The sequence below is a fragment of the Lycium ferocissimum genome, unplaced genomic scaffold, assembly GCF_029784015.1.
Source record: "Lycium ferocissimum isolate CSIRO_LF1 unplaced genomic scaffold, AGI_CSIRO_Lferr_CH_V1 ctg285, whole genome shotgun sequence".
Taxonomy (NCBI): Eukaryota; Viridiplantae; Streptophyta; class Magnoliopsida; order Solanales; family Solanaceae; genus Lycium; species Lycium ferocissimum.
The window spans coordinates 259,916-286,826 of NW_026724299.1; the positions used below are offsets into that span (position 1 = coordinate 259,916).

The following is a 26,911-nucleotide window of genomic DNA, read 5'->3' on the forward strand; positions in this document are numbered from 1 at the left end:
TTGAAAACTTTGTTAACTTGATTTACTCTACTAACAATCATATTTTTAATTTTGAGCTGGATCGTTTGATTTAAGATATGGAAGGCGATAAAATAGGAATTAGGAAGGATCTTTTTATCTGGGTTCTGAAGGCCTTGCAGTCACAAAGTTCGGACCTTTTGAGTTGCAAGTTTTCAAACTTTGGGGAGATATACGGTCAAGTTGGTTTGCGATCGGAACTTTTTGTGTGGGGCTTCAGAAGCTCAGATTTAATTGATTGCGACTCAAACAATAAAACTTTAAATGTCTCAAGTTGGTTTTTTGACGATCCGTAACCATCAAAGAAAAATAAAATACAAAAAGAAAAGATAGCTGACTTCTACTATCCTGTGTGTCATTGTCAAGTTTCAAACTTCAGACTAATCAAAAGGTAACCCGGAATTTTCAACTTCAAACCATTAGCACTAAAACGTATTTAGAATTGATTCCGAGACGACTAATCAAACAATAAAGACTTTATAATTTTCGACTATTATTTAAGCAGTGGTGCTCCAAACGGTTATTTGACCACAAAGCCCAAGAGCCCAAAGCATTACTAACCATCAAAAGAAAAATAAAATACAAAAAGAAAAGATAAAAGGAAAAGCTGACTTCTACTATCAGAGAGGATATGCTTTGATATTTATCTATTGGATATCATTGTCAATGAACTAACATTGAAGCAATTAATACTGATAAAATATCAAAGACAATTAACTAATCAAAAAGGTAACATAAAGCATATACTGAAAAGAAACAGATTTCACTATAATCAAATGTTTGAGTACTATATGCACTTGTACTGCATTCGATACTGATAGCATTAGCACTAAAATTGCCAGTCTTGTAGTTTCACTCGGCAAACACAACTGCAATTGGACTTCTCACAGAGTGTCTATTAGAAGTCCACTTCAAGAATCCCTCAACTACAATGTCAGAGCTATTCGTTGTCTTGGAAAATGTCACTTGGTATGTTAACTTTTGCTTCAACTCGGAGAAATTTAGCTCGGAGGGTTCAACTTTCACGACAACTTCTTTTGGTAAAACAATCTCCACCTTGTAAGATGATGTAGTGTCACCAAAGTTGGTCACAGTTCTGGTATATGTCTCTGGAGTTGATCCAAGTCTGAATATGGAAAAAGAAGGATAGTTTAATTGTGCTTCAGGGATACTTTTCACCTCCGACCAATTCACCTTGCGTTGCAACAAGTTACCTACCTGTCGATTTGTGTAGTTCAAACCACAGAAATAAGGTACATAGTCCTCAAATGGAGTATCATAAATTAGTCCCGGATCATTTGCTCTCGATGGATTAACATGTTCAGCACCAATTGCAAAGATATCAGCAGGAAGAAGCATTTCGTCAAGTATTGGATTGTTGGCAAGGTTTAATGTATCCGCGGTTGTCATCATTGCAGACTTAATAGCAGCAGGAGACCAATCAGGATGTGCGCTCTTCAGCAGAGCTGCTACGCCACTAAGGTGAGGGCAAGACATTGAGGTGCCTGATAGCATATTGAATGTGGATTTTGTGTTTTTGTTGTCATCCACGGAGGTAGGCCAAGCAGCAAGGATATTAACACCAGGACCGATTATGTCAGGTTTCAAGATGCCAGGACTAGCTTCACTTGGTCCGCGAAAAGAGAATGAAGCAACCACGGGAGCATTTTTATCTCCAATTATCGTTCCTTGGAACGTGATTGTAGCAACAGGGTTTGATGTTGAGTTCATATAGGCAAGAATTTTTTTTCCATCTGCAGCTGAAACATCCATTGCTGGAAGAACATGAGCATCAGCTACTTTAGTGACACCATAACGTGGCTGATTGATGATAATCATGCCAACACCTCCAACATCCTTCACAGATTTACCTTTATCAACCCTGGGAACATCAACATCTTCCAAACATATGACTATCTTTCCTCTTATAGCAGGGTCAGTGAGAGACCCTGGTATACAATAAGGAGTTTCAAATTCATCACTTGCACTTTTCAAAACAACAAAGCATCAAATTCCTTCAAATTCCTCTCTGTTTCCAAGCTTGACAGTAGCTTTTAGCTTTCTATCAAGCGTGCTAGCTCCAACTGTGAGAATCCATTTTCTGGGGCTACATTTTACCGAACTCTTTTTTTTTTTAGGGGTAAGCAAAGGACCTTCTGGGGTTCCTACTGCAGAGCAACTTACTAGAATACCTCTTCGTTGCACTGTAAGCCCCAAGAGCAACTTCGTCATCATAGAAAGGTTTCGCACTTCCACCAAGGGATATTGAAAGTCTACACCATCATCTATAGCCGCATCCATGGCAGCTAAAACATCACTGTCAGAACAACCACCGTCAGAATTGCATACCTTATATATGGATATGTGGGCAAGAGGTATAACACCAATCTGCCCCGGTATGCCATTGGCATTCTAAATACATTAGCACCTTTCACAAAGGCTCCTGCGGCTGTGCCCGCTGTGTGAGTACCATGTCCATTATCGTCTATCGGGGAACCATTGCCAAGTTGGTAAGACCTTGCTCCAATGAGCTTGTTGTTGCACTTGTTCGTGAAATTGGACTCACACACTCCCTTCCACTTAGCAGGCGGAGGGGGCATCCCAACGTCGCTAAACGAAGGATGGTCAGGAAAAATTCCACTGTCTATAACTCCAATGATCACGCCTTTTCCATAATTGGAATCCATCCACAACCCATGTTCTGTTGCAAACCAAGAAAGCTTGGTGTATGAGTAGTGTGCAGAAACAAAGCCCGATTTCTTCTCCATTTCCTTCACTTGTGAGGCTGTTAATCTTGCTGCAAATCCTTTCATCACATTGTGATAGGAATAGATCATGCGAGCAGGCTCTTCATTTCCACTTGAGCTAATTGTTGTAGTTTTAGGCAAAAAAAGAAAGGTAATAGCTCTCTAAATCCATAGATGATGATTGAGTAGAAATTTGGCTTTGTGGGGATTCAACATGGACTATATAAGTCTCTATATCACTCTAAATACTAGGCCATGGTAAAGAACAAAAGATGAAAATAAGAAGGATTTTCAAGAACCCCATTGCTGCAAATGGGCATCTGGGCCAGTGGCCATACAAAAGAACACCTTGAATCCAGTATTGAGATCTCAAAATCCAGTAAATCTTCAGAACACACCAAATTGACCAAAAGTATTGTTAACCCTTCTTTATATATTTGGGCTTCGTTGATCAATGACGAAGTTTGAATTTTCATTAAAAAGAGTCAAAATATAAATAATTAAATATATGAAGAAATTATTTATCCGCACTATACAATTTTCCAACGAAGGGTGTCAACTACAAGGGTGGATCCACCGTGCATCAAATTACTTTTTTTTTTCTTTTTCGAATTTTTCATCTAGTATTTGTAGTCCACTGATCTGATTAATTTCGTATTCATCGCATAGTGTCCACTAAAGACTTCATTGGACTTCTACATAAACTGCTTTGTCCTTAAACTATTTAACTTACTTTTCTTTTCTTCTCCACTTACAAATTTAAATTTTAAGCTTCGATGGAAAGGAGTTGTTCACTTGTTTTGCTCATTCCACGTCAAACTCGCTATGAAACTTTTTGAATTATTTACATTGTTGTATTATTGTCTGGGAAAAGAAGAACCACGATTGCAAGAAAAAAATTGAATTATTCACATTGTTGTACTATTGTGTGGGAAAACAAGAACCATAATTGCAAGAAAAAGTACTACGTAAGAGACAAGGAACAAGAAAATGGCATATCAAAGTTTGAATGAGCTACTCCGAGTCCGATGGGAATTTTATACAAATAGCCGGTTGAATTCATTGTTTACGTTATCTAACTAGTACCAGTATACATATTATACAAATATTATACACTTATCGACTATTTTTATTTTAAGCAATTGAGTAGGCGGCTACTTGAGTTAATTTTCTTTTTCCTTTCATTTGACAGAACCCCTTCTCTGATCCCACCCGCATCCCATATAATTGGGCCAGGCTGAGTTTTATCAGGCTAACTCAGGCTGTAATCGGATTGATCCGGCCCAGTTGATACCCATAACTCAGACTAAAACTTATCCGAAATTTTAAACCAATGTGTGCAGTACCGGGTCATGGTTGTGGATTGAGCTTAATTTTCTTTTTTCCAAAGAAGAGGATTAATGTTTAATTACATTTATTTAGAAATTTTGTATTTATATAGCTTGAGGCGGAAATGGTAGATTAAAGCTTTATCTGCCTGAATTAGAATATAGTCTAATTGAACTATTGTCTATAAATTGATTTATCTTAAAGACCATTGTTTTTTTTTTTTTTTTCAGTCCATGTTTATCTTAAAGGCCATTCCTTTTTGGCCGATTAAAAAAAAAGGAAGAATGGTCTCTAAGATAAATCAGTTTATAGACAATAGAACTCAAACTAATACTTATTTCCCGATGCTGGAGGTGGGAATTTAGTCCCGCATTAGTAGTTAGTGAATTTTTTTTTATATAAAAGTGAAGGGATACTTTGTTATAATATGAGACATTTTAGGGAAAATTGTTTAAGCCTAGCTCAGCGATCATAAGATCGAATACTTATTTTATCTGATGATATTTATTGGGAGGGCTGATATTTCTCTACTTATGTATTAGGAATGACTATATTTGGATTCAACAAGTATCTTTTAGAACTAGCAAGTGACCTTTTGATTGAAATATGAAGACGATAACCAGATTCCCTAACAGGCTAAACTACATATTAATTTCAAAATTAAATTTGCACATTTTTACGATTTTCCCCTTCTTTTGGGACAAGTAGCACATTAATTAAGTTGTTCACACTTGTCAAGGCACTAATGAATTGTGGGCCATATACAATTAGTAAGAATGCTTTTCCTAGTTCTTCTTCTTGGATCTTTTAGATGTCAAAAATCAAACAATTTTTTATTTTTTACTATGATTCATTATAGATTTTAGTCTACCGCAAAACATCCTCTCTACCTCCCAAACTAAGAGTAAGGTATGTGTATCTTTACCCTTCCTTATCTCTTTTGTGGGAATACCGGGTATGTTGTTGTTGTTCTTTGCTTTTAATTTATTAAAGATTTTTCGTTAAATATCCGAAACTATAAAAATGATGATTTCTATTTTTATATCATGTAAAATTTATTTTGAAAAAAATTAATAAGTAATCCCTTAATGGAAGTTCGACATGGTCTTCCTACAAAATACATTTCGCTATACTTCACAAGTGGGCAACACGTTAGAAAGTATATATTCGTTGAAATTAAATAAATAATATCTTCCAACTTCGTAGGGTTTTCCCCATTTATTTCTTTGACCCATTAAGTCAAGTGTCAACATCCTATTTCTTATAGATCATTAATTAATTAAGAGGAACATGGTGAAGAATAAACAAACGAACTCACTCACTCAGAGGAAGGCTGGTAGGAGAGGAAAAGAAAAAAAGAAGAGCCTTAATCCCAAATCGTAAGACACAATCTACATTCAACAAGACCCATTTATGTTTTTATACTAACATGATTCAAAGCAAAAATAAATTTATTTACACACATAGCGTCTATGTGTACTGATAAGGAGTCGTAATCAGCCATCCGTTAGTGATAAGGACAATTTTAACAAGTATGTTGACGGAGGGGCATATTTGGTTGGTCAGTCTAACGAGGGCAATTTTAATTCATAATTCAAACTCACAATGAAAATTTTTGAGTTATTTGCATTGAAGTAATATTGTTTGGAAAAAGAAGAACCATGATTGAAGGAAAAAGTACTGCGTAAAAGATAAAGAAAAAGAAAAAGATTATAGTCAACAAGGAAATTGTCAATAATGTTGAGAATGGATATGATATGTCAAATGTACCCTTTGTAGAGATAAGTAGTCAAATTAACACTCTAAATTAAAAAAGCAAAATAGATGTACTATGTGTTAGCTAAAAGTAGGAGTCCGGAACCTAAATGCCCCAACAAAAAGTCAAACGAACCAAAATATCCCAAGAAAAAAAAAATACAAAAGTACCCTTAATGTAGCAATTTGCTGCGTTAAGTTGCTGCGTTAAGGGACCAATATGCTACTCCTTTAACACAAAAAATTGTTGTGTTAAAAGGACAACCACAAAAACTCATTGGGTTCCACCTGGTCCCCAACTTGACCATAAAAAATTCCCAAAACCACCATTAAAGGACGAGAAGCTAGGGTCCCACCTCAAATAAACACCGTTTTCGATTCAAATTTCGTTTGAAAAGTAAAGATTCTCGGCATATTCAAGTCAAGGAATAAGATTCAACTCGATTCAAATAACCCTAAAACAAGTTTCGATCAAGATATTTTACTGTGAACTTTCTAATTATTTTTGTTAAATACATTATAATCCTAAGCATGATTAATGTTTTTAGTCTCGAATTTCAAAAATGGATTGTATTTTTGCGTTTTTGGCTTGGTTTCCACTAGGCATTTTCAAACTGCAGTGTTATTTTATTTTTATTTTTGTCATGTTAATTATTAGTTATTAATTGATTATGAATTGTTTAATTAGAAAAAATATAGTAATCTCTGATTATTTGTTAATTATGTCATTGTTAATTTATTTATTTGTGAAACTGTTTATCCTATGTTAATTGTTAATATGCTAATTAGTTATCTAATTTTATGTGTTAATTATTTAATTAATTATTAATTAGGTAGTTAATATAATTTCTCGTTACATAAATTAGCTTATTACTTTAATTGTAGTTAGGAGAATAATTAGTTAGCAAGTGTTAATCAGTAATTAGTTAGTTAGTATAATTTTTCAATAAAGGATTAATTAGTTAACATAATTCCTGTTAAATAAATTAGCTATTTAATATAAATTTTTAGTTAAGAAAGAAATTAATTAATTAAGTAAACTTAATTAGCTATAATTACTCACAAAACTATAATACAACATAATTCTCATAATCCACAAATTTTGAATAAAGAAGGACAAACTAAATCCTGAATAACGAATAACTAACTAAATCTTGAATAACGAATGATAACCTAAATCCTGAATAATGAACGATAAACTAAATCCTTAGTTTTGGATTGAACATCATTAATATAATTTTTCGATAAAGGATTAGTGAGTTAACATAATTTCCCTTTAATTTCAAGAATAATGAATAATTTAGTTTGTACAGATACGACACCTCCACGGATCCCATCGTTCACCCGGCGCCCAACGATAGATCAGTACTTGCTCCACAAGATAATCATAGGTTCGAGCTATTCTGGACTGGGAGTATACATATGGGGGCGTTGCTCTGTCCCCGTAGGCTGGATATGGCGTGGACTCTTTTACGTGAGTAGCCCCCACCATCCCGCGTCTTAGAGATATTGTATTGAGGCGGTATCTATCGCCACATCTCTGTTGGTCGGGTACATCATTACGTGAGGAGTAGCTAGTGAGAAATGTAGCGAGTCCCAAATTTATTGATTTCGCGGAGTTTCTTATCTCAGTTAGTATTTAAAACATTAAAGTATTTATTTTAAATATATGTGGTACTTATTATTTCATAAAATTTCATATTTTAGGATTCGCCGACAGTAGGTCCATCAGAGCCACCCACTCAGGTGTTTTCTTATGAGCCTGCCGAGCCACAAGTGTCTTCTAATGAGCCTGACGAGCCACAGGTAAGATTTTTAGTAAAACTTAATTTTTATTCAATATAAGTTGAATATTACTTTAACTCTTTTAACATTTATTTGGACCTCGGACAGGACACCGCTCTAGATCCAGTCGTACAGGATCCTGTTCACGAGACTGCTTCAGATCCTACGTCATCAGGAGCTCGCTCAGGAGGCCGTTGATACACAGGTTTAATTTTTAACAAAACTTAATGCATTCAATATAAATTAAAATTAGTACTCATTTTTATATGTTTTTTTAGGTTCATCCTTCGGCGCCTGCGGAACCGTCTCCCGATGAGGATGATGAGGAGAATAATATTGAGGTTGACCGTACCAATCTCAATAGATTGGCTACGGTCGTAGCAGTCGGCCACAAACACGCTATAGCTCGGACTCAAGAGAAGGGGAAGGATGGGGGGGAAAAGTGACGGATGATCATGGCGTAGAGCACCCGACTATTAAGAGGAGGAAGGGGGATAGGGACGATGGCGAGGGTGGTGGCGATAGACTTAGGCCTCGGGGTATTCTAAAGTCTACTGCATATGGCACCCATTCTAGAGTTGCATAGTTTATGTACATAGTATATATTTTGCATATATATTTTTTAATGATAAATATTATCTTTAGTGCTTTTTATCGTTTATTACTAACTCGTGTGAAATTCTAAAGTAATAATTAAAAAAAACTCGACATATTCCAAATAAAGTTATGCACTAACGAAAAAGTAACACGCTTAAATCGAAACCCCAAAAATATATAACACTTAGACCTAATGAAAACAAGTTTCAAACTTACTTCTGGCACTTTACAACTCCTAAAACGATAATCCGAACTATTAGGTATCCTTGATGTCTTGAGTCTACATTATTGTTCGCACAAAAAAATATCGGGTTCTATTTATAATATTGACGTTCCGGAGTCTTTAGACATGACTATTTTTAGCCAAAGTATGAAACAAGTGTTGGACATTGTAACCTTCTTTAACACAGGAATTTCTTTGCGTTAAAGAAGGTCCTGTCCTTTAACGCAGTAAATTCCTGCGTTAATGGAGTTAACCGTGACGGCACGATTAATGCCTTTAACGCAGGAATTTCCTGCATTAAAGATAGTTTGGTAATCGTTTTTTCTTGGGGTATTTTCGTTCAACGGTGTTTTTATTGGGTCATTTAGGTTAGATCCTATCTGTAACACCCCGTATCTTTAACCTAAGCTTTGACCATGATCCTAGACTTATAAAACCAGATAAAGAATGTGAGAATTGAAAATTTCCTCTTCAGTTGTAAGATAGTGATTTACGCCCATGAACAGTAGACGTATTTCAGTTTACGGGCTGTATTTCAAATCGTAAACTGAAACCAAGAATTTCTGAACATTCTGGAATTTGACATTTTGATGTCACATGGTTAAATACGGACCGTATTACGTTTTACGACCCGTATTTCAAAACATATTTAGAATTTTGGAAAACTTCCTTAATGAAAGTTGTAGAGCATTGAAATACCTTTCCAACGGTATATTATGAGGGTCAAAGCGACATCCGTGCAAAGAGTTATGGCCATTTCTTGAAGAGACGCGGTCACCGGTCCATATGTCAAAATACGGACCGTATTTCAAAATACGGCCCGTATTTCAAAATACGGCCAGTATTTAAGCGGGCCGAAAATCTAATTTTCCGAACAGTATATATTCGTCTATATCAGTTCTAATCATTATTTTTCATTCCTTCAAGCCCTAGAACGACCTCCTGCCCTCTCCCATCATCAAGAACACCAAAGTAAGCCTACTCTAATTATTCCAACTCAATTCTAACATATACTCTAATGATCTAAACAAGAAATCATCATTCCTAAAACTAGGGTTTTCAAGAAAACCCATCTCAAGGTTCAAGAATTCAAGATTTTTGGAAATCTTCTTCAAAGCTCAAGTCTTTAATTCAAGTTTTGGTGCGACTAAGGTATGTAGAGTTACTATCTACGTGTGGGAACATCATTGTTTCTTCCCCACGCCTCATAATCCATAAATTATGATTCTCTACTAAAACTAAGGTTTCTATACCATGCTCATGATAACCCTAGGTCCATGTCCATGATTATAGTATGTATGAATTGTTATAATTCCATCATTGAGTTAATATTTCTTTATGATTATTGAGAATCCGTCCGTAATCTATGAAAACCCATATCTTGTATTCCATGGGTTCTTGCATGCATGTTTTTAAATAAAAATGCTTATTTCATGAATATCCTACGTGTCTACAAGTTTTCATGCAATTGTATTTTATAACTATGTTCATGCCATGACTCAAGATACACGCATGCTAAATACAAGATATTTCATGAAACCATATTTACGAGTTATTTCATGAAACCATGTTTACAAGTTATTTCGTGAAATCATGATTACAAGACAAGTACAAGTTAATTCACGAAAATCATGGGCTTCTTAGCCAACTATATTATGTTTCGTTTTTGGGAGTTGCACGAATTACCGAGAAGGCTCGGATAGCTTTCCGAAACTACGTAGCCACCGTAGGACAAGGATCGCTCCGCCCGATTGGGACGATACCTTAATTTTACCGAATGGATCCATCGGGCACGTTACCACCTCATACCACGGCAAGGTATGGGGGCTCTCGCTTGGTCCGGCGGTGTACCGGACTCCACGTACCCACGTGGTGATATCACATGGTCGGTTTATGAAATGCTCTCCCTACTTATCATGTTTTGCTTATGTTATATATATATATATATGTACTCATGCTCATGTTCATGTCCAGGTTTTCAGTTTCAGTTCTTATCATGTTATTTCATGTCCCATGTTATTTCATTCGGTTGCTTTACATACCAGTACATTCAATAATGCGCGTCCCCTTTTATTGCCGGGGCTGCATTTCACGATGCGAGTGCGTATACGGGACGACACACACTCGATGGGACGACATTCGTATCGCTTATTGGTGAGCCCCATCTCATTCGGGGTTTAGTCAACGCTTTATTTTATGATTAGTTATGCATCTAAGGTATCGGGGGCCTTGTCCGATAAGTATATTTTCCGTCGACTCATGATAGAGGTTTCATAGACTAAACAAGTCAGTTATGTTATGTCAGACATTCGGGGTCGTATAGCCATTTTGGCTCATTCATGTTATTTCCGCACCCATGTTTAAACAAGTATTTTTATTAAGTATTATGACTTACTACGTTTTATAAAGGCTCATCATGCATTCACGTTATATTCCGCTCATGTTATGCCTCATGATGATTCGGCAAGCCATGTGGTTCGCTCGGTCGCATGCGATGGAGGCACGAGTGCCGTGTTTCGCCCAAGCCATGGTTCGGGGCGTGACACTATCAATCTCTATTGAGTTTGGAGGGTGAAGTAAAAAGAGAGAGAAAATGAGATGAATTAAGGTGTTACACCTCGTACTTTTGTACGTCGAGTTTTTCCGTAGGTTAATCGAGAGTGTGATTATTTTTGCGATTATGAGCAGGGATTTATGATTGACGTTTAAGTATACGAAAGTTTAAAGCCATGTTTAGTAAGTATCGAAAGGTCTAGAGGTTAAACGAATTGAAGAGAATACGTTTCGATGAAAATGGAATTTGAGGCAGATTTGTGCGGCACGTACATGTACAACCTTAGCCACTGAGCTATCTCTTTCATTTGCTTCACCGTGTTAACTTTTATTTATTACACATATTTGACCTATATACTTGTATTTTCGCCACGCCTACGCTATTAGTGACCGGTCCGACACTGTATTATTCCTCGATCGTCATTGAAATTTTTGTTAGCGTTTATGTAAAGATCCTTTAAATCTCCGCCGTCTTAAAATCCTGGGTCCGCCTCTGCCCCGTAAAGTCCACTAAAAGACTACATCTTTTGTATTGGAACTATTACATAGCTGCTTTATCCTTTAAACTATTCACGTCAACTTACATTTTTTTCCCCCACTTACAAATTTAAATTTTAAATTTCGGATCCGATTTTTTTTTTTTTTTTTTTTTCTTTTTGGTCTTTCAACAGTAACTAGCTATCTGCAGATACTCAATCTCATTGACTACATCTATTTTAATTAACTAACAAGCAAATCAGTTTCATTTGGTTTGTCATCCATATTTGATATTTGTGAATTGATCACTAAACATTGTTCACTTGCTTGGTTCAACTTTTCCATTATTTTTAGGATTTAGCTGAACATGCTGTTTAATATTTTTCGCATCGTGTAAAAGAGAGATCTGCTATATAGTATGTGACGTATTACAAGAAATTACACCACCTTTGGCTTTGTTATTATGAATTTATACAATATAGTTCAACTAGAGTTCCGTTCTAGTCTCTTTCTATGTTGCTTAGACTCTTCACTTTCGGTGCCGCACCAGTGTCGACACGACAAGGGTGTGAGTGTGAGTGTGGGATCCATATCCAATCTGATCAACTAATTTTGGATACTTTGACTAAAATCGAGGGAGAAATTCCGGACAAATTCAATGATATCAACACAAAAGCTATGGTGAAATTGAAGAAAATGGAATAACATAGAAATTTCTATGTCATTCCTTTCACTTTTATCTCCTTCCGAGATTCTCCTCTTGATCAATATTTTCTACTCAAGTTTTCCACATAATATCTCATAATTTAGGCTTTATAACTCAATTTTTAGAATTTTGAATAATTTTTTGCCGAATCCACCTTTCGCACCCGTGTACGTACCTGGATCCGTACTGATGTGAAATGGGCTCTGGAATTCAATTTTGGTTTCTTCAATCCCACATGAACACCTAGAACAATTATGAAAAGCAATAAAAAGGATAGGAAGATTAAGAAAATTGTCGAGGTAAACACACACCTAAGTAATTAAATACCTAGACATATTTAAATGCAACCAATAATCTTAAATCTAGGGTGTGAAGAAAGAAATGGTTAATCTATAATTGAAATGCAACCAATTAACTCAAAGAAACAATGAAGAGAATCTAGGAACTAATTAGATTAACATTCAAATAAGAGATATAATCCAAAGGGGGAAGAGAATGAACAAATACACGAATTACCTACTTGTAGTAATTCAAGAGAGGTTCAAGAGGAGGTATGGGACAATTCCCCAATTCTCAAAAGGGTAATCTACACTCATAATTCAACATAATCTATCTCCAAAAGAAAGACCTAATAGCATATTTATACTAGGGTTCATTAATCTAACAAAATACTAAAATACCCTTTAACTTTGGACCTCCTAATTTAAAATCAAAGACATGGGTTTTCTTTCTTCTTTTGGGCTTCTAATTGTTTTGAACCATGTCCTCCACTCATTAAATATCCACATAAGCATATTATGGATTTTGAAGTTCGTAAAGAAGCCTCCAATTTCATGATGGCCACCTCATATCCCATCACATACACACGAATCTTAAAATTTAGATCATGACGAATTCTACCTCTAGATCCGTACATGTATTCGACACCTGCAACCAAATCCGAGCAACATAGGTCTCTTTCACACTAATGGCCTTTCTATTTGTTATCCTTTGGTAATTTTCTTCCCGACATGGTTCGTATTCCACAATGAATGATACTAACAAAAATAGGGGCCTGCTTTTGATAAGTAATTAATAAGCTTTCAACTGTAAGTTCATCAAATTGATTTTGCAAGTGGACCAAAATAAAAATGATCGTGAATAGTCAAAGGACAAAGCACTATATATATAGATGGCTCCAAATCTTAAAGTTCATCGAATTCATTTTCCAATTACAAACTTAGTTTTTTATTAAGTGCTATTTTTACTCCATAGCAGCCATGGGATTCATGAAAATCCTTCTAATTATAATCTTTTGTTCTGTCCCATGGCCTAGTATTCAGAGTGATTTAAAGACTTGCATAGTCCATGTTGAGTCCCGTAAAACCAAATTTTTACTCAATCATCATCTATGGATTTAGAGAGCTATTACCTTTTTTTTTAAGCCTAAAACTACAACAATTAGCTCAAGTGGAAACGAAGAGCCTGCTAGGATGATCTATTCTTATCACAATGTGATGAAAGGCTTTGGGGCAAGACTGACTTCATCACAAGTGAAGGAGATGGAGAAGAAACAGGGCTTAATCTCTGCACAGCCACAGAGGATTTTGTCCTTGCACACTACTCATACTCCAAGCTTTCTTGGTTTGCAGCAGAACTTGGGCTTTTGGAAGGATTCCAATTATGGAAAAGGAGTAATCATCGGAGTTATAGACAATGGAATTCTTCCTGACCATCCTTCGTTTAGCGACGTTGGAATGCCTCCCCGCCTGCTAAGTGGAAGGGAGTTTGTGAGTCCAATTTCACCATAAAGTGTAACAACAAGCTCATTGGAGCCAGGTGTTAACAACTTGCCAATCGTTCCCCGATAGATGATAATGGACATGGTACACACACAGCTGGTACAGCTGCAGGAGCCTTTGTGAAAGGTGCTAACATATTTGGGAATGCTAATGGCACTGCAGTTGGTGTTGCCCCTCTTGTCCACATAGCCATATATAAGGTATGCAGTTCTGAGGGAGTTTGTTCTGACAATGATGCTTTAGCTGCCATGGATGCAACTATAGATGATGGTGTAGATATTCTTTCACTATCCCTTGGTGGAAGTACGAAACTTTTCCATGATGATAATATTGCTCTCGGGGCATACAGTGCAATGGAAAGAGGTATTTTTGTAAGTTGCTCTGCAGGCAATAGTGGTCCATTCAGTCGTACTGTAGCCAATGAAGCCCCCTGGATCCTCACAGTTGGTGCAAGTACTCATGATAGAAAACTGAAGGCCACCGTTAAGCTTGGGAATAAAGCGGAATTTGAAGGAGAATCTGCTTATCATCCACAGACTTGCAACTCAACATTCTTCACTCTAATCGATGCTGGAAAGATTGTGAGCGATCAATTTGATGTCCAATATTGCAGTCCAGGCTCGCTCACTGACCCTACTATCAAAGATAAGATAGTCTTGTGTTTGCGAAGTGCTAATCATCGCAGGGTAGATCAAGGACAAGCTATAAAATATGCTGGAGGTGTTGGCATGATTCTCATCAATGAACAACAAGATGGTGTGACTAAATTAGCTGAACCTCATGTCCTTCCAGCATTGGATGTTTTAGATGCAGATGGAAAGAAAATTCTTGCCTATATGAATTCAACATCAAACTCTGTCGCTGCAATCACCTTCCATGGAACTGTAATTGGAGATAAAAGTACTCCTATAGTTGCTTCATTTTCTTCTCGAGGACCAAGCGTAGCAAGTCCTCGGCATCTTAAAACTCCGACATAATTGGTCTCCGTGTTAATGTCCTTGCCGCTTGGCCTACCTCCGTGGATAACAACAAAAACACAAAATCTACATTCAATGTTATATCCGGAACCTCAATGTCTTGCCCTCACCTTAGTGGCATAGCAGCTCTACTGAAGAGCACACACCCTGATTGGTCTCCAGCTGCTATTAAGTCTGCAATGATGACAAGCGCTACACTTTAAACCTTGCCAAGAACCCAATACTGGATGAAAAGCTCCTTCCTGCTGATATCTTTGCAATCGGTGTAGGACATGTTAATCCATCAAGAGCAAGTGATCCAGGACTAATTTATGATACACCATTCGAGGAGTATGTACCTTATTTATGTGGTTAGAACTACACAAATCGAGAGGTAGGTAAATTGTTACAACGCAAGGTGGATTGCTCGGAGGTGAAAAGTATCCCTGAAGCGCAACTAAATTATCCTTCATTTTCCATTAGACTTAGATCAACTCCTCAGACATATACCAGAATTGTGACCAACGTAGGAGATGCCAAATCATCTTACAAGGTGGAGATAGTTTCACCAAAAGGAGTTGTTGTGAAAGTTAAACCCTCCGAGTTAAATTTCTCTATGCTGAACTAGAAATTGACATACCAAGTGACATTTTCCAAGACAACCAACAACTCAAACGATGATGTTGTTCATGGATTCTTGAAGTGGAATTCTAATAGGCACTCTGTGAGAAGTCCGATTGCAGTTAGAGTGTCTACCGAACGAAACTACAAGATTGGCAATATTTTAGTTGTCCTTTTTTTTTAATTTTTTGGGTGGTTCTATGAACAATGGCCTTGTAGGAGTGCTTTCAATGTAGAATAAGCGCAGAAAGTACTCACATATAATTATAGTGGAATGCTGTTTCTTTTGAGTACATGTTTTATGTTACATTTAGTTTATTCTTTCACCTTTTTATTTGGTAAATGGTCTTTGATATTTTATCAGTTTTAAATGTTCTAATCATGTTTTAAGAAGACGAAAATTAGGTCTCCACCCAAGTATATGATCGTATTTGGGCTCAACAAGAGTACATTTTAATGCAGGAAATTACACCCAATAACCTCGAAAATGAGTGGTCTTGAACTTTTGATCTCGCTTCTCCCACGAGCAAACCTTTTATACTGTCATTCCTTTTTTATTTTGTGGATAGCACTATTTCTTTAAATGTCGAGAATCAAACGGCTTTTGTACCGTGATTCTTTTATTTTGGTATATAGCTATATTTGATATTTACTGACCCGGCAAATTTAAATTCGATCACATTAGATCCATTTACGGAGCAAGCACTCCCTACTGGGAGTTCTTCATCCTAAAGGCTCAAACACGATAGAGAAAATCCTCAAAATGATGCTTAATTAATGCGCTTTGGTTCTATTCGGTCCTTAATGTATAAATATGATGAAAATGATCCTTAACATATTTCAAAACGTGATCAATTTGGTCCTAAGTCATATAAGTAAAGATAGTCGCTATTTTGGTTGTCAAAATAAACTAAGGTCCTCGATATCTTCCTCCATATACTGCCTACTTAACCCAATCGTAGACATTCTAGGTTTCCTTCCATACTCCTTTAAATATATTCACCATAAAATTGCAAATTTCTTCAAGCCCTACTCGATCATGCAATACTCAAAAGATTTCCAATGACTCTTTCAAGTTAGGATTAGAAATTTTTGTGTAGGTCCTGAAATCAAAATGGACTATACAAGATGGTACCTTTATTTTGTAGTTTGATAGCTCACATGCACCACATATCGAAAGCTTCCGTTTATACTAACAACAAATATCTTTTGTTATATGATTTATGACCAAACTGATCACATTTTGGAATAAATTAAGAACCATTTCCATCATACTTATACATTAAGGACCAAATGGAACTAAAGCTCATACATTAAGGACCATTTTGAGATATCTGGTTAAGGGTGGGAAGGATCATATCATCTCCACGACTCTTTATAGCTACCGTGATTCTTTTAGATGTTCGTTAAATATCCTAATAAACTACTAAATTTATGATTTATATAAAACTTTTCTATAGTTCAAAGTACGTCATTTTTCATTTAAACAAAAAAGCAACCGAATAAATTTGTATTCACACAATATATGTATGTACCTACACTCTAATATTCTTTTTGCAATGGAGTAACTTAGATTTAATTTCCTCCTAATACAAAGTGTACCACGGGATATAAATATGATCCCATTTGTGGAAATTGGACTTGGTCTTTAGCATTGTTGGCACTTGGCATATACCCTACTAGTCATTAAATACTCCCATTTGTGGAAATTGGACTTGGTCTTTAGCATTGTTGGCACTTGGCATTAGGGGTGTACAAAGTAAACACAAACCGCGCAAACAGATAAAACCGAGTCAAACCGAGAAAAAAACCCGACTAATGGTTTGGTTTGACTTGGTTTGGTGTTGAAAAAAAAAACCCGACCATAATTGGTTTGGTTTGGTTTTAACTAAAAAAAGTCAAACCGAACCAAACCAACCCGACATTACATGTATTCAATTTTTTAAAACATTTTATACATAAAATATTTATTTGTAAAGTAATTTATAAATATTTCTTAAATTTTTTCGTAATTTTTTATCTATTATCATATTATTCAAGCTTGAACTTAGAATTTTGAATGTCAATAAGTTTTATATCCTATGGATGTTAGTAACTCAAATAAAGTCCAAACCAAAACCAACTCAACACTAATCCTAACAAAAGAAATTCAATTTACTACTAGGAATGACAATAATGTTGGATATCTATTCTTTAGCTTTGCATAATTGATTTACAGAGTAAAAATACATAACTTAAGTTTTTTTCTTTGTCATGTAAGTAATACTTATTTTAGCATGACTTAGTATTTTCAGATTATGGTCATTTTCTTTTATGGCTTGTTAATTAGCAATATTTATTTTAACCGATTATATTAGCTTTTGTTGAATATTTTAATACAATGTCATCACTCTTCTCACATTTTGTGTTATTTTCTTAAGAAACACCTTAATTATATAATTGTATCTTACTAGGACTAAAGAAATATTTGAAGTAAAAGTTATATGTTTTGTATCAAGACTATTCCGAAAAAACCCCTGAAAAACCCGAGAAAATCATACAACCCGAAAAACCCGAGAAAACCGAACAACCCGAGAAAATCCGAGATTGAAAAACCCGAATTTTATTGGTTTGGTTTGGTATATAAATATTAAAACCCGACGTAATTGGTTTGGTTTGGTGTTTAAAAAATCCGAACCAACCCGGTCCATGTACACCCCTACTTGGCATATACCCTACTAGTCATTAAATACTCGGCTCCTTAGGATAACAAATGGGCAACATGTTATAAAGTATATATCCATCGAAATTTAATGCATACATCTTCCCATAACCTTGGTAGGGTTTCACCTATTTACTTCGTTGATCCATTACGTCAAACGTCAACGTCCTATTATGTATCTTAGGCCTTGATTTTCTTTTCATATTTTGGATTGATGAAATTCAACTTGTGTGAGCTTGCTCATGTTGTCGGTTTCGAGTCTTGATAAAGGATGAGGATTGTGGTGGATTTGGTTAGTGTAGAACTAATCAATTCATGATGAATCTCATAACCCCACATTTGTTTGAGATTAGGTGTAATTGCTTATGTAGTATTTTGGTTTAATGACTTCTTATTTACGTTTATTAAGCTACATATTCTGTTGAATTAGAATTTAAAAAAGACAAGATAGGAGACAGAAACGTTGGAAAGGATTTGAAAAAGAGATATAACAGCCGCCACTGATTTGCCAATATCTCCACGTAGTTGTAAGAAGTTGAAGACTATTCTATTTAAGCGTCACATTTGGTTGGTAACAAATTATAAATGAAAATGGGTCTAGAATTTAAGATAAAGTAAGCTAATTGATGTACATTGGTGTATCACTGAATCAGTGGGGGTACCCATAAGAAGGGAAGACGGGCCACCAAATTTAATAACGTCATGATATTTTTCTTTAAGGCGAAATATCGCAATGAATAATGGTATGATGATACTTGAATATTATTTAGAATAATATGGATCTTGCAAAAGATATGAGGGTGTAATTAATAGATTCCAAATGGGGTTTATTGCATTAGTTTTTAAAGTTGTGCCTAATCTTCGACATCCCCCTTAGCTGCATCAATGACCTGCAATCGTTTGCAAGAGAAAAACAAGTGTAATGGATTTCTTCACAAATCAATAATTTCAGTCCCTTTGATTCTGCCATTTTAAGGCTACTAATGGATAGAGTCCATTTGAGTCCGCCATTTTAAGGCCATTGCATCGTAAAAAGAGCCTCAGTATGAGTGTGGTTTGTTTTTAGTAGTGTAATTGCAAGTCTCATTCACAATAATGATATAGTCAAAATCAGGGCCTCCTATTAACAGAACGAACAATTAATACGTTTAATTCACAGTGTGAGTTGATCAAATTGATTTTGCAAGTGGAGCAAAAATGCAATATAAAATGAATATGAAAAGTTCAAGGACGGAGTACTTATAAATAGTAGCTCCAAAACTCAAAAAATCATCAAATTCACTTTCCAAGTTCTTATCCAATTTGCAGCCATGGGATTCTTGAAAATCATTCTTATTTTCATGTTTTGCTCTTTCCCATGGCCTAGTATACAGAGTGATTCAGAGATTTATATAGTCCATGTTGAAAATCCAAAGATCCAAATTTCCACTCAATCATCATTAATGGATTTAGAGAGTTATTACCTTTCTTTTTTGCCTAAAACTACTGCAATTAGCTCAAATGGAAATGAAGAGCCTGCTAGCATAATCTATTCCTATCACAATGTGATGAAAGGCTTTGCAGCACGATTAACTTCATCACAAGTGAAGGAAATGGAGAAGAAACATGGATTTGTTTCTGCACAACCATAGTGGATTTTGTCATTGCATACTACTCATACTACAAGTTTCCTTGGTTTGCAGCAGAACATGGGCTTATGGAAGGATTCCAACTATGGGAAAGGTGTGATAATCGGAGTTATAGACACTGGTACTTTTCCTGACCATCCTTCGTTTAGCGACGTTGGGATGCCTCCTCCACCTGCTAAGTGGAAAGGAAATTGTGAGTCCAATTTCACGAATAAGTGTAATAACAAGCTCATAGGAGCAATGTCTTTCCGACTTGCCAATGGTTCCCCGATAGACGATACTGGACATGGTACACACATAGCGGGCACAGTCGCAGGAGCCTTTGTGATTGGTGCCAATGTATATGAGAATGCTAATGGCACTGCAGTTGGTGTTGCTCCTCTTGCCCACATAGCCATACATAAGGTATGCAATTCTTTTGGTTGTGCGGAAATTGATATCATAGCCGCCATGGATGCAGCTATAACTGATGGTGTAGATATTCTTTCTATATCTCTTGGTGGACGTAGTACGGGTCCTTTCCATAGTGACAATATTGCTATTGGGGCTTTCAGTGCAACAGAAAGAGGTATTCTTGTAAGTTGCTCTACTGCCAATGATGGTCCATCCAATGGCTCAGTAGAAAACACAGCCCCATGGATTCTTACGGTAGGTGCTAGCACTCTCGATAGAAAGCTAAAAGCTATTGTTAAGCTTGGAAATGGAGACGAGGAATTTGAAGGAGAATCTGCTTATCGTCCAAAGATTTCCAACTCAACATTCTTTAGTCTGTTTGATGCTGGAAAAAATACCAGTGATGAATTTGAAACCCCTTATTGCAAACCAGGGTCACTCACTAACCCTGCTATAAGAGGAAAGATAGTATTATGTCTAGAAGATGGTGGCGTTCCCAGGGTTGAAAAAGGGCAAGCGGTAAAGGATGCTGGAGGTGTTGGCATGATTATCAACAACCGGCCGGGTGACGGTGTCACTAAATATGCTGATGCTCATGTTCTTCTAGCACTGGATGTCTCGGATGTAGATGGAATAAGAATTGCTGCATCTATGAACTCAACATCAAACCCTGTTGCTACAATCACGTTCCTAGGAACAATAATCGGAGATAAAAATGCTCCCATAGTTGCTTCATTTTCTGCTCATGGACCAAGTGTAGGTAGTCCGGGCATCTTGAAACCTGACATAATCAGTCCTGGTGTTAATATCCTTGCTGCTTGGTCTACCTCCGTGGATGACAACAAAAACACAAAATCCACATTCAATATGCTATCAGGCACCTCAATGGCTTAGTGGTGTAACAGCCTTTGTCAAGAGCGCACATCCGATTGTCTCCCCGTCGCTATTAAGTCTCGCAATGATGACAACCGCCGACACATTAAACCTTGCCAATAATCCAATACTAGATGAAAGGCTCCGTCCGTCGATATCTTTGCAATTGTGCAGACATGTTAATCCATCGAGAGCAAATGACCCTGGACTAATTTATGATATGCCATTCGAGGACCATGTACCTTATTTATGTGGTTTGAACTACACAAATCGTGAAGTAGGTAATCTGTTACAACGCAAGGTGAAATGCTCAGAGGTGAAAAGTATCCCACAAGAGCAACTAAATTATCCTTCATTTTCCATCAAACTTGGATCAAGTCCTCAGACATATACCAGAACTGTGACCAACGTGGGAGATGCCAAATCATCTAACAAGATGGAGATAGTTTTACCAAAAGGAGTTGTTGTGAAAGTTAAACCCTCCGAGTTAAATTTCTCTATGTCGAACTGAGAATTGACATATCAAGTGACATTTTCCAAGACAACCAAATTACTCAAACGATGATGTTCTTCAGGGATTCTTGAAATGGACTTCTAATAAGCACTTTGTGAGAAGTCCAATTGCAGTTATGTTGGTTTAGTGATACTATAAGATTGGCAGTTCAATCCCAAATGTAGAATAAGTGCATAAAGGACTCATTCAATCATGTCTTGTATAGGTATATGAATACTTCTTCACGCAAGTATGGTTGTATTTGGGTTAATGTAACATCTTTAATGTACAACAGCAATCTTTAATCACTAAATCGCTTTGTTCAAATGACCTTTTGATTGAAATATCAAGACATTAACAAGATGGCCGAGCTAAACCTACACCTGTTTGTCAAAATTAAATGAGCACATCTTTATTGGAGCCCGACACTTTTGTAACCCAAAAAAAAAAAAAAAAAATTGGAACCAAACTAACCCATTAAAAAAAAAAAAAGAATCAAACTAGGCTTCACGCACAGAATTTGTGCGTGAAAGGACCAAACTGTAACTTTTTGAGTTTGGTCTTTCACGCATGTATCTCCGTGCGTGAAGGGGGGGGGGAGGGGGGGGTTTCTTTTCTTTTTTTTTTTTAAGCTATCAAAATCACGTTTTTTCCATACTTTGGGCAAAGATTAGTCATGTTTTAAAACCCCCAAAATATCAATATTTTATATTGAACTTAATATATTTTTTGCGCACAATAACGTCGACTCATTACATCAAGTATACCTAAACGTTTGGATCGTCGTTTTAGGGGTTGTAACGTGGCCCGAAGTAAGTTTTGTTTGCTTGGAAACTTATCATCTTTGTTCTTTGGAAATCAAACTCAAAATTAAGCTTTTTTCCGTACTTTGACCGAAGATTAGTCACGTTTCAAAACACCGGAATATAAATATTTTATATAGAACTTAATATTTTTTTTTAGCGTAAAATAACGTCGGCTCATTACATCAAGTATACATATATGTTTGGATCAGTCGCTTTAGGGGTTGTAAAGTGCCTCGAAGTAAGTTTGGAAACTTGTTATCTTTTAAGTTTTTTTTCATACTTTGACCGAAAATTAGTCACGTTTCAAAACGTTGGAATATAAGTATTTTATATAGAACTTAATATTTTTTTAGCGTACAATAATATCGGCTCATTACATCAAGTATACATATGCCTCTTCACTCACGTAAATAAAAAATAAGGACCGAAGCATAAGTAGAAAACTAGTTGTAAATTGTTGAAACTTTAAATGGTCATAACTTTGCGCTCGGATGTCCGATTTACGCGATTTTTTTTTTATTCAGGGTATTTTTTCGAGATGTACGCGGACAAGCTGCCGCAAGGCGGTTTGGCTGAGCCGATTTTCCAAAAAACTCCCTTTATCCCATTCAATTTGAATTTTGCCCCAAATTTGTGCAAAAATTCCATTCTTCTCTAGTAAAAATCTAATGATAAAAAATCTATTTTGAGATGCTAATCCCGTGGTAATGATGTTTTGAACGTCAATTTCGAGATTCGAAATTCAATTTATGAAAACGAGTTAGATAGCATTAGTGAACATTATAAAAAATAAAAAGCATCTACTTTGTTGCATTCACCAATTTGACTTGGTGGTTTAGCCTCTCTTTTTTACTTACTTCTTTTTTATGCCAACAACGTGGGATCAAACCTTGGTGGGAGCATTGAATGAGATATATTATACCTTGGTTGAACCTCTCGTATGGGATGAATTATTTTTTAATATAATATTTTTATTTCAAAACACTTAAATCAAAATCCTTTAAAATATGACACTTAGATCTAAAGATGACAAGTTTCCAAGCAAACAAAATTTACTTCGGGGCACTTTACAACCCCTAAAACGACGATCCAAATGTTTATGTATACTTGATGTAATGAGCCGACGTTATTGTACGCAAAAAAATATATTAAGTTCTATATAAAATATTGATATTTCGGGGTTTTGAAACATGACTAATCTTTGTCCAAAGTATGAAAAAACGTGATTTTGATAGCTTAAAAAAAGAAAAGAAAAAAAAAAGTAATACTTTTTGAGCTTTCCAAGGAATCCCTCGAATGGACTTCCCAATTCCGTCTTAATTCTAATATTTGTTCAGCATTAAAAGGACATAATTTCCACTCGAAGGCAACAACCTTTCACATACGTATTCGCGCGCGAAGCCTAGTTTTACTTCTTTTTTTTTTTTAAAGGGTTAGTTTGGTTCCAATTTTTTTTTTTTTTGGGTTACAAAAGTGTCGGGTCCTCTTTATTGTGATTTTTATTTGTTTTGGAACAAAGTAGTACATAAAGTTGTTTATAGTTTTAAAGATACTAGTATCTGGGCGCGTGGTTTCGTGTGCCCTATATCAATAAGAACAAACTTTTTAAAACATACTTAAATAGATGCCTAATAATGCCCTATTCTTGGTAGTTTTTGCATATCCAAACAAAATTACCTTTCACTACAAAAGATATAATAAACAGTAGTCAAATGCCTAATATGTCATTTGTTAATGGCATATGATTACCAGAAAAAAAAAAAAAAAAAAAAAAAAAAAGAGGACATTATTTCATTTCATACTAAACAATGGGTGTTTCCTAGACAAAATGCAAACAAATATATACAGTATCATGATACTCATAGAAATTTACACGGAAAAAATACATGAACTTACCTGATTTTTGTTGCAAGAGGTGAATAGGTAAGCTTAATTAAATTTACAGAGTTCTAATGGAAAAGTAGAGTATTCAGTTGACTTCAGAATCTACTTATATAAGCGTTTTTTCAATCAGAATTTAATTAGTTATTGAGATGATTCATTAACAATTCAATTGTGTAAATTATGATTTTCTTCAACGTAACTGATGAGTGAATTTATGAATATTACTTTTATTTTCAACAATAACTGCTCTGCCCATTACGATATGAAAGATTGCACTTTTAAATGCACCATCATTATTCATTATTGTAGAAGCCATAAATTACTTAAACTTACATATACTTTTGCATATGGAAAGCCAAAGGTCTTATTAATAAAAGCTGACTATCCGAATGGGTTGTCTTTCTTTCAAATTTTTTCCTTGTAATCTTTATTAGGATGTGTAATTCTATCTTGGTAAAAAATATTATTATAATGTTATTTGCTCGAAGGATAAAAAAGTCATTCAATATTTAATGGATAATTTAGTAATTCAACTTTTCACTTCTGGATTTCCCACTTTTAAAATAGTATGATATTATTCATGGCACGAATGAATAATTGGCCTTTATACTTGTGCTTTGTAAACTTCACAAGTGGGCAATATGTGAAACTTCAAACTATATATATCCATCGAAATTGAACACAAAGATCTTCCCATAACCTTTGTAGGGTTTCCCCTATTTATTTCATTGACCCGTTACATTAATAGCATGAAAAACATCATATTAGTGTAAGTTAATCATAACATGTTAATCATCATTATTCTAGATTATCTAATGATGCTTATTAAATAGAATTACATGTAATTACCTTTTAAGTGTGTTGATTATGTAAAAAAAAAAATTGCTGCCTTAAAGTCGCTACTCACTCACATTTCAATCCACGTTTGGTTGATAACTGGATATCCCATTTTTGCCCAACCGATCCTTAAACATTGTTCATAGCTTGTTTGGTTTATTTTGATCCATTTCAAGATTTAGCTGATGTCATGACTGTCTGAAATTACATATACCTGTGCAGTGAATGCTAACTCTCAAATAGATATATACTTGAACTTCAGGTAAAAATGATTGCATTCCGTCTTTATCTGAAGTTAGGCTTTAAGTAAAAATAGACAAATATGGTTGAAATTGTTCCGAAATGGATAAACGTGCATATTTTCATACACTACAAATATAACTTAAATAGAGGTCCGAAAATCTGGTATATATGCACTTTGGCCTATTTTGTTGAAATTAAGCTTCAAAACTGATCTTGGATCAGCCCAACGGCCTCTACAGTCACATCAAGGAAGATACCAGTCCAACAAAACAAGATGCTTTTGTGCGGATTGTTCTTCATACGGACTGGTCTTTAATTTTTGCCCCTCAAATCACTAGTCTTTCATTTTTGTCTCTGCTTCTCATTTAATGAAATTTGTGGGTCAAAGCACCCTAATTCGATGGTCTTCTAAATCAGATATTCTGGGTTCGATCCCAGTAACATTGAAAAAATTAACACAAGGCAAAATTTCATAGTCGGATAAAGTTTTTTTTTTTTTTTTCAATGCCAGAGATATTTTCGATCACTTTTTTGTTACTTAGGGCCTGTTTGGAAAGCCACCCAGGTAATTGGAATTGGGGGTAATTTAGTGTAATTACACAGTTTGGTCTGTTTGTTTAACCAAGTAATTACACAGTTAGGTGGGAATTTGGTGTAATTGAGAGGGTGTAATTACACTCTCCAATTCTCAAGGGGGGTTGAGAATTGGGCGTAATTACACCCTGTAATTACAGGGTTACTTTTTAGTTTGTTTCTTTTTTGTTTATTTTAATTGCGTTTGATTTTTAATTTATTTTTTATTTCTATTATTTTAATTTCTTTTGATTTTTAATTATTTTTTATTTCTATTATTTTAATTCCTTTTTTTATTTTTACTTTTAAATTATTTATATTTTTTAAAATGTATTTTTTTATATTATTTATTTTTCATTTTCTTTCTTCTCATTCCCAATTTATTTTTTCACTTTCATTTGATGGATTTTTTGTGTCAAATATTTGAATAATGTTATGGCATTATATTTATAAATATATTTTTTTTGGTCAAACGTCCAATCCATGACGTTCTCACAAAAAAAACTTCTTTTAAGATATATATCAATTATTTTTTACAATATTAGTTACAAATATATAAGTATTAATTAATATATTTTCAAGAAACAATGTGTTATTAAATAACTAATTTAATATCACTTATAAAGGCAAATATTTTTAAATATTAATTTTAAATTTTTTATAATTAAATTTTATTTTTAATTAAACTAACTGTGTAATTACACTTGTGCAACCAAACAGCACGCTTGTAATTACACTGTACTTACGCAATGACAAACAAACAGGTCGTCGTAATTACATAGTAGTGTAATTACGAGGCTGTGTCATTACTACCTAAATAATTGCGCCAATTTCAATTACCAGGTGGCTTCCCAAACAGGCCCTTAAAGTTAAAGACTAAAGATCACCCAAGATAGGGACATTCGCGCGAATTGGCCATAAAACGCGGGGGT

The 26,911-nt window shown here is 35.2% G+C and overlaps 1 protein-coding gene and 3 pseudogenes across 2 annotated transcripts in view; 3 read left to right on the forward strand and 1 right to left on the reverse strand.

Annotated features, from left to right (window-relative positions):
* Positions 1-26,911, forward strand: part of LOC132043754 (copper chaperone for superoxide dismutase, chloroplastic/cytosolic) — a 63,591-nt gene that overhangs the window by 30,028 nt on the left and 6,652 nt on the right. The gene's annotated exons all lie outside the window — the stretch shown is intronic.
* LOC132043797 (subtilisin-like protease) lies at positions 833-3,069 on the reverse strand (annotated as a pseudogene).
* LOC132043796 (subtilisin-like protease) lies at positions 13,450-15,716 on the forward strand (annotated as a pseudogene).
* LOC132043774 (subtilisin-like protease 4) lies at positions 19,460-22,041 on the forward strand (annotated as a pseudogene).